Below are 10,274 nucleotides of genomic sequence, written 5' to 3' on the forward strand. Positions count from 1 at the left end.
TCTGTCTCCCATACCTTGCTCTATGCATCTCTTCATCTGTATCCTTTGTAATGTCTTTTATAATAAGGCAGTAAATGTGTCAGATGGAAGGGGACCAGAGATCTCATGACTCCTGTGCTGAGCTCCAGGCTGCCCAGTCCCCTTAGGACAAGCCAGGCAGCAGGTGGCTGTGTGGTGAGCACCCTTTGAGCCTATGCCTGCCTCGCTCTTCTCTGCACTGCAGAAGACTCTGTGACCCCACTTGTCATGTCTCGGGGATGAACAGCCTAGTGAATAGTTATTTAGACCATTTAGGAAAATGGAGACATCAATTACAATATCATTACGAAGGCAGCAACTTATCAAAGGGTTACTTTGGGAACAGTCATCAGTCATACTGAAAATGAAGAGTCAAAGCTACGATCTGCAGTTGAGCCAGTAACCCACAGTTAACCATTCTGAGAATAGGAGGAAGATGTGGTTGGTCTTGCGTAGGGTGTCATCCACACCGCTCACCAGCAAGAACTACATGTTTCGGCAGGAAAGACAGTGGTGGAACATGTACAAGCTTGTGAACTTCCTTCTTCAGCAGCAACTGATGACAGTAGTGGTATTAATGAGTCTCTACCAGGTGGCTGGCAGTCAGCCCCTCCCAGAATCCTGCCAGAATCTAGTTTGAGGCTCTAAGAAGGATAAGACAACAGTTGGAAAAGAGCTCCTCTCAGAGCAACATGAATTCTGCTAAAATTGAAGGAAGAACAAAATAAAATTGTCGGTGAAGTTTGGGTGGAAGAATGTTGAAATAATCGATTCTTTATACAAAGTTTATGGGGACAATACCCGAAATAAATCAGTTTACAAAGGGATAACTCATTTTTAAAAGAGACAAGACAATATTGAAAATGAAGCCCACAGTGGCAGACCATCCACACCTATTTACCAGGAAAAAAATTAATCTTGTTTGTGCCCTAACTGAAGATTGACAATTAGCAGCAGAAACAATATCCAACAATATCTCAAATGGTCCAGCTTACAAAATTCTGACTCAAAAATTACAGTTGAGCAAACTTTCCACTCAATGGATGCCAAAACTGTTGTACCCAGATTAGCTGCAGACAAGAGCAGTTTTCATTGGAAACTTTAAATAAATAGGATCAAGGTCCTGAAGCATTTCTTAGAAGAATTGTAACAGGAGATGAAACGTGGCTTTACCAGTACAATCCTGAAGACAAAGCACAATCAAAGCCATGGCTACCAAGAGGTGGAAGTGGTCCAGTCAAAGCAAGAGTGGACCAGTCAATAGCAAAGGTCAATGGCAACAGTTTTTGGGGATGCTCAAGGCATTTTGTTTGTTGACTTTCTGGAGGGACAAAGAACAATAACATCTGCTCATTATGAGAGTGTTTGGAGAAAGTTAGCCAAAGCTTTAGCAGAAAAATGCCCAGGAAAACTTCACCAGAAAGTCCTTCATCACAACAGTGCTACTGCTCATTCCTCTCATGAAACAAGGGTGATTTTGTGAGAGTTTCTAGGTGAAATCCTTAGGCATCCACCTTACAGTTATGATCTGGCTCTTTCTAACCTTTTTTGTTTCCTAATCATAAAAAAATTTTTAAAGGGCACCCATTTTCCTTCAGTTAATAATTTATAAAAAACTGCATTTATATGGTTAAATTCCCAGGACCCCAAGTTCTTTCGGAGGGACTAAATGGCTGGTATCATTACTTACAAAAGTGTCTTGAACTTGATGGAGTTATGTTGAAAAAAAAAGATGACCAGTAAGGGGATCTTAACCCTTGGCTTGTTGTTATCAGCACCATGCTCTCCCAAGTGAACTAACCAGCCGTCCCTATATAGGGATCCAAACCCTTGGCCTAGGTGTCTTCAGCACCACACTCTCCCAAGTGAGCCATGGGCTGGCTCAAAGTTTATATATTTTTATCTATTAAAAAATGTGAATGAATTTAACAATTGAATCAAAAGGCAGAGACTATCAGACTGGATTTTTAAAAAAGATTTAACTCTACATTGCCTACAGGAGACACACTTTTAATTAAAGATGCAAATTAATTGAATGTTAGAGGATGGAAGGAGATATAATCATGCAAACAGCAACCACAAGAAAGCTGGAGTGGCTATAGTAATATCAAACAAAATAGACTTTAAAATAAAAAAATTTAGAGGTAGAGGAATACTTTATAACAATAAGAGAATCCATACAGATAAATAGATATAGCAATTATAAACATGTATAACAGAGCACCAAAATATATGAAGCAAAAACTGGCAGAAATGAAGAAATAAACAATAACAGTGGCAGACTTCAATACTCTACTTTCATAATAGATAGGACAACTAGAACAATGTACAGATAAACAAAGAAATACTTGAATGATACTATAAACCAACTAGAGCTAACAGACATCTACAGAACACTCCATCCAACAACAGAATATATATTCTTTTCAAGTGCATATGGGAAAATTCTCCAGCATAAGCTATATTCTAGACCATAAAACAAACATCAATAAATTTTAAAAAGCAGAAATAATACAAAGTATGGTCCTTAACCACAATAAAATGAAATTATAAATCAACAGCAGTGGAAAAAATTGGGAAACTCATAAATATATGGAAATTTAAAAACACACTCCTAAACAGCCAATGGATCAAAGAAGAAATAAAAAGGGAAATCAGAAAATACTTAGAGATGAATAAAAATGAACAGCAATATATAAAACTTATAGGATGCACCTAAAGCAGTGCTTACAGGAAAATTTATAGCTATAAACCACTAAGTAAGAAGAAAGAGCTCAAATCAATAACTTAATCATCCTTTAAGACACTGGAGAAAAAAAGAGTAAACTAATCCTAAAGTTAGAAGGAGGGAAATAATAAAGATCAGAGTGGAAATTAATAAAATAGGGAATAAAAGACAAAAACAAATCAGTCATACCAAAAAAAGCTAGTTCTCTGAAAAGACAAACAAAAATTACAAATCCTTACCTAGATTAACCAGGAAAAAAAGAGAAAAGATTCCAATTACTAGAATCAGAAATTAATGAAGGGACACTATTACTGACCTTAAAGAAATAAACAAGATTTTAAAGGAATACCATGAACAATTGTATGCCAAAACTAGATAACTTAGATGAAATGGAAAAACTCCTAGAGAGAAACAAACTACCAAAGAACCAGGAACTAGACAAGGATGCCCACTCTCACCACTCCTATTCAACACAGGAAGTTGGAAGTACTAGCCAGAGCGATCAGAGAAGAGAAGGAAATAAAGGGCATCCAGACTGGAAAAGATGAAGTCAAACTGTCCCTGTCTGCAGATGACACCATCCTATATAATGAACAGCCTAAAGCCTCTACAAAAACACTCTTAGAGTTGATAAATGATTTGAGCAAAGTTGCAGTATACAAAATCAACACACAAAAATCAGTAGCATTTCTATACTCTAAAAGCAAACATGCAGAAAAAGAAATCAAGAAAGCTAGCCCATTTACAATAGCCACCAAAAACCAAACCAAACAAACAAACATAGGGATAAAGTTAACCAAGGATGTGAAAAACCTCTACAATGAGAACCACAAACCACTGTTGAGAGAAATTAAGGAGGACACAAGAAGATTGAAAGATATTCCATGCTCTTGGATTGGAAGAATCAACATTGTGAAAATGTCCATACTATCCAGAGTAATATACAAATTCTATGCAATCCCCATCAAAATTCCAATGACATTTTTCTCAGACATGGAAAAAACTATCCAGACATTTATATGATGTCTGGATATCAGACATCTATCCAGAAGACCATGCACAGCCAAAGCAATTCTGAGCAAAAAATAAAATAAAATAAAAAATAAAGCTGGAGGCATAACACTATACCTGACTTTAAACTATACTACAAAGCTATAATAACCAAAACAGCATGGTACTGGCTTAAAAACATACACACTGATCAATGAAATAGAAAAGAGAACCCAGAATCAACCCATACACCTACAGCTATCTGATCTTTGACAAAGCCACCAAATCCATACACTGGGGAAGAGACTGCCTCTTCAGCAAATGGTGCTGGGATAACGGATATCCATATGCAGGAGAATGAAACTAGACCCATACCTCTCACTATATACCAAAAATCAATTCATAATGGATTAAAGAACTAAATATACACCCTGAAACAATAAAGCTTCTTAAAGAAAACATAGTGGAAACACTCCAGGAAGTAGGACTGGGTACAGACTTCATGAATACAACCCCCAAAGCACGGGCAACCAAAGGAAAAATAAACACAAGGGATTATATCAAACTAAAAAGTTTCTACACAACGAAAGAAACAATTAACAGAGTTAAAACACAACCAACAGAGTGGGAGAAAATATTTGCAAAATATACATCTGACAAAGGATTAATATTCAGAATATACAAGGAACTGAAACAACTTTACAGCAAAAAAACAAGTAACCCAATTAAAAAATGGGCAAAGGAACTAAATAGGCATTTCTCAAAGGAAGATATACGAATGACTAACAGACAAGTGAAAAAATGCTCAACATCACTCAGCATCCGGGAAATGCAAATTAAAACCACACTGAGATACCATCTTACTCCAGTTAGGATGGCTAATATCCAAAAGACTGAATGATAAATGCTGGCGAGGTTGCAGAGAAAAAGGAACTCTCATACACTGTTGGTGGGACTGCAAAATGGTGCAGCCTCTATGGAAAATGGTATGGAGTGTCCTCAAATAATTGAAGATAGATCTGCCATATGACTCAGCTATTCCACTGCTGGGAATATACCCAGAGAAATGGAAATCATCATGTCGAAGGGATACCTGTACTCCAATGTTCATTGCAGCACTATTTACAACAGCCAAAAGCTGGAACCAGCCCAAATGTCCATCATCAGATGAGTGGATACAGAAAATGTGGTATATCTACACAATGGAATACTACTCTGCTATAAAAAAGAATGAAATACTGCCATTTGCAATGACATGCATGGACATAGAGAAAATTATATTAAGTGAAATAAGTCAGGCACAGAAAGAGAAATATCACATGTTCTCACCTATTTGTGGGAGCTAAAAATAAATAAATAAATACACAAACAAATGGGGGGGTGGGAAGAAGACACAACAATCACAATTCCTTGACATTGTTAAGACAAGCAAACAGATATGAGATTGATGGGAAGGAGGGGGAGAGGGAGGTGGGAGGGAGGATTTGGTAAAGGGACACAAAATTCAATCACATTGTATATTGATTAAATTTTTTTTAAAAATGTGACTTAGGACTGGCCAGTTAGCTCAGTTGGTTAGAGTATGGGTGTTCTAACACCAAGGTCAATGGTTTGGATTTCCCCACTGGCCAGCCTCCAAAATAAATAAATTATAATAAAATAAAATATGTGACTTCAAAGAAAAAACAAAAACAAAACTGACTGAAGAAGAAATGCGGGGGGGGGGGAGGGAGGTGTTGGAAAAGGGCCAAGAAAGTTGATTACAGTGTATAATGATAAATATACTAATAAAAAAAATCATAAAAAAGAAAAAACAAGCAATATGGTTAGATCTATAATAAGTGAATAGATTTAACTAGTAATCAAACAAACATCAACAAAGTAAAGCTCAGGAACAGATGGTTTCTGAATTCTACCAAACAAAGTAAGAATTTATACCAATTTTTCACAAACTCCTCCAAAAAATGGAAGTGGGGGGAACACTTCCCAACTCATTTTATTAGGTCAGTATTACCCTGATACCAAAATCAGAAAAAAGACATCACAAGAAAAGTAAACTGCAAACCAAAATCCCTTATATTTATACACTCAAAAATCCTCAACAAAATACAAGCAAACTGAATCCAGTAACACTGGACTCTACACAATGACCAAATATTTATCCCCAAAATTCAAGATTGGCTTAACATTTGAAAATCAACTAATGACTACATTAATGCATTAGAATTATATCAATAGACTGAAAAATGAAAATCACATTTTCATATCATCTCAATAGACACAGAAAGAGCATTTGACAAAATCCAACATCCTTTCCTGATAAAACCAATTTCAAAAAATTGGCATAGGCCCAACCCCATGGCTCACTCAGGAGAGTGCGGCGCTGATAGCACTGAGGCTGCGGGTTCAGATCCTATATAGGGATGGCTGGTTTGCTCATTGGCTGAGTATGATGCGGACCACACTGTGCGAGGGTTGCAATCCCCTTACTGGTCAAAAAAAAAATTGGCATAGAAAAGAACTTCCTCAACCTGATAAAGGGCACCTATGAAAAAAACGCAGTTAACATCATACTTTTTGGTGAAAGAATGGATGGTTTCCTCCTAAGATCAAGAAAAAGAAAAGGATGTCCAGTCTCACCACTTTTATTTAACATTGTGCTGGGGGTTCTAGCCAGGACAATTAGGCAAATAAATGCATAATTAATAAAAGACACCCAGGTTAGAAAAGGAGAAATAAAACTATCTCTATTTGCAGATGACATGATTGTGTATACAGAAAATGCTAAGGAATCCACTAAAAAACTCTTAAGAATAAGTAAGCTTGACAGGTTTATGGGATATAAGATTAAATACAAAAATCAGTTGTAATCTTATACACTTATAATAAACGATCTAAAAAAACCCAATTCCATTTGCAATAGCATCAAAAAGAATAAAAAAGGAATAAATGTAATTTATACTCTGAAAACTACAAAGCATTGATGAAGAAAAAAGATCTGAATAAATGGAAAAATAACCCATCACTGTGAATCAGAAGGCTTAACATCTTAAGATGGCAATTTTCCCTGTCAAAATCCCAGCTGACTTTCTGTAGAAATTCATAAGCTGATTCTAAAATTAATATGGAATTAAAAGGAATCCAGAATAGCAGAACAACCTTGAAAAAGAACAAAGTTGGAGGACTCACTTCCCAACTTCAGAGCTACTACAAAGGAATGATAATCAAAATGTGTGGTACTGGCACAACAGAATAGACTGGCAGAATAGAAATAAAGAGTTCTGAAATAAATATATACATCTATGATCAAATGAGGGATGAGAAGACCCATTCAATAGGGGGAAAAAAATCTCTTCAAGAAATGGTGCTGGGGCCAAGCCCGTGGCGCACTCGGGAGAGTGCGGCGCTGGGAGCGCAGCGACGCTCCTGCCGCAGGTTCGGATCCTATATAGGACTGGCCGGTGCACTCACTGGCTGAGTGCCGGTCACGAAAAAGACAAAAAAAAAAAAAAGAAATGGTGCTGGGACAACTGGATATGCATATGTGGAAGAGTGAAGTTGGACCCTTACCTCACACCATATATAAAAATTAAAAGAAAATGGATCAAAGAGTTAGAATTTATTCAGATCTTTTTTCTTCAACAATGTTTTGTAGTTTTCAGAGTATAAGTTAAAACTATAAAACTCTTAGAATAACACAAAAGGGTAAATCTTCATGATTTTGGATTTGGCAATGTATTCTTAGGTATGACACCAAGACCATGACCAACAAAAGAAAAAACATAAACTGGACTTCATCAAAATTAAAAAACTTTTGTACTTCAAAGACACCATCTACAATGCACAGAATGGGAGAAAATATTTACAAATCATATATCTGATAAGGGACTTGTATTTAGAATATATAAAGAACTCTTACAATTCAATAGTAAAAAAGACGAATAACCCAATTTAAAAACAGGCAATGGGGGCCGACCCCGTGGCTCACTTGGGAGAGTGCAGCGCTGGGAGCGCAGCGGTGCTCCCACCGCGGGTTCGGATCCTATATAGGGATGACCAGTGCTCTCACTGGCTGAGCGCGGTGCAGACAACACCAAGCCAAGGGTTGCGATCCCCTTACCAGTCACAAAAAAAAACCAAAAAAAAAACAGGCAATGGGTCTGAATAGACATTTCTCTAAGATAGGCAAATAGCCAAAAAGCACAGGAAATGACTAATGATGCTCAGCATCATTAGTCATGAAAGAAATGCAAATCAAAACTAAGATTCCACTTCACATCCTTTGGGATGGCTAGAATGAAAAAGTCAGATAATAACAGGTGGTAGCAAGGATATAGAGAAATCTGAACCTTAATCCACTGCTGGTGGAATAGTAAAATGCTGCAGCTGTTTTGAAAAACTGTCAGTTCACCAAAGTGTTAAATATAGAGTTAACATGTGGTTCAGCAATTCCTCTCCTAGTATATACCCAGGAGAAATGAAAACATGTCCACACAAAAACTTATACATGCATGTTTACAGCACATTATTCATAACAGCCAAAAGGTGGAAATAAACAAAATGTCTATCAACTGACACATGGCTAAACAAATATGGTATATCCATGCAATGGAATATTATTTGAAGCAATGATACCTACAACAAGGATGAACTTAAAAATATTATGCTAAGTGAAAGAAGCCAGTCGCAAAAGACCATATACTATTTGATTCCATTCATATGAAAGCCCAGAACAGGGAAATGCAGAAATAGAAAGTGGTTGCTTAGGGCCAGGGGTTGTAAGGGATTGTCAGAAGTTACAAAATTATTTGATTTGAATATAAGCAAACAGATTTTTTTTCCTTTTTTCGGGGGGGGGCAGCTGGCCAATATGGAGCAAACAGATTTTTATGACCAATTTTTTATTTTTTGACACCTTTGTTGAGATATAATTTGCATATCAAACAATTAACTAATTTAAAGTGTAGTCACCATCCAGCTACCAAAAAGTGTACAGTCAATGCTTTGTAGAATATTGAAAGATATGTGCAACCATCACCAGTCAATTTTAGAACATTTTCATCACCTCTATAAGAAACCCTGTAACTTGAGCCATCACCCCCCTATGTTCCCATCCCTCACAACTCCCAGGCCATGAAAAATTAAATCACAACTAAAAATAGAAAACATAAATATAAAGGTAGTTAAAATTTGATTAAATGCATAAAAAAAACAAAACAAAAACCTAGCTACCTTCAAAAACACTAGAAAACATGTTTTGGAGTATTAGCACCTATCTAAATTCAGTAGAAATCTTTGATTTCACAGAAATATATGTGAACTAACTGCCAGCAAATAGCCCCTCCCCTCCCCTTTTCTTCTAACATCCATGACTATTTCAATACTGCTGTCAAGTAGTTAACTCACAAAACAAATATAAGTCAAATGAAATTACAATATACCAACCTAGTCTCAAAAGAAAATAATAAACAACATTCAAAACTCATATTCAAATGCATTAATGATTATAACTGAACTTGTGCTTTAATTTAGAATATGCTATAAACAACATGTTAAGGCACTTCAAAATGGGATGGCTTCTAGAAGGTTTGTGTGTTTGGCTATTTTGTTTTTAAGATTTTATATAGCCTTTGGCTAATCTCAAATAATTTCTCAAATACAAACTGCTAGAAAGCAATGCTACTTTCATTAGGAAAAAGGTTAAGAACATGTCAAAAACAGGTCATCTAATTCCTATATTTATCTACTTAATTAGAAAGTGTGAAATTGTTCACAGAGTCAGAGAAAAAATTATTAAATTGCAAACTACCATAACCTAATCAAGCTATTTTCTTGCTTAGTAGGGCATGAAATCAGAAGTGTGATTAAGTTAATTTCATTTTAAACAATCAATAGTCATAAGTAATGCCTCTGATGGTCTGATATCTGGCACAGGATACTACTTTATGAGAATATTCTTTTCAAACATGAAGGCTGTACTTCGTTTGGCTCAAACCTTGTCTTTGTGAAGCAACAGAGAAATGGATTTCAATTGCATGTACTTTCCAGAACTTCCAGGTTATAGATGTGTTTTTGTAGATTATATCTAAAAATGAACACCTCAATTCTAAAAATAATTTTGAAAGTGCTTGGAGTGTTCAGTTAGTTGGAACTGATTTTAGTAAGTTTTATTCAACAGGTTCATGCTTGAGTAACGAAAATTGAAGTTTCTGGGTTTCTGAAATTTTTCTACTAAATACACATGTAAAAAATACATAGATAGGACTATGTCAGTACACATATTATTAAAAAGAACACATTAGAGACATTATATAACAAATTTTTACATTTTTAATAGAAAAACAACTTTTATGATGGCTAAATACACAAGGTAAGTTTAATTCTTAAAAAGGAAAATTATTAGTAAGAATAGCAGAATTCTAGTGATAAATGTACTGAAATAATCTAATAAAATAAATCCTCTTCAGAGAAAAACATTAATTAATGCCAGACTCTATTAAAGTGCATAAAACGCAAACTTACTTTAGAATTTATACCA

The sequence above is a fragment of the Cynocephalus volans genome, chromosome 13, assembly GCF_027409185.1.
Source record: "Cynocephalus volans isolate mCynVol1 chromosome 13, mCynVol1.pri, whole genome shotgun sequence".
NCBI lineage: Eukaryota > Metazoa > Chordata > Mammalia > Dermoptera > Cynocephalidae > Cynocephalus > Cynocephalus volans.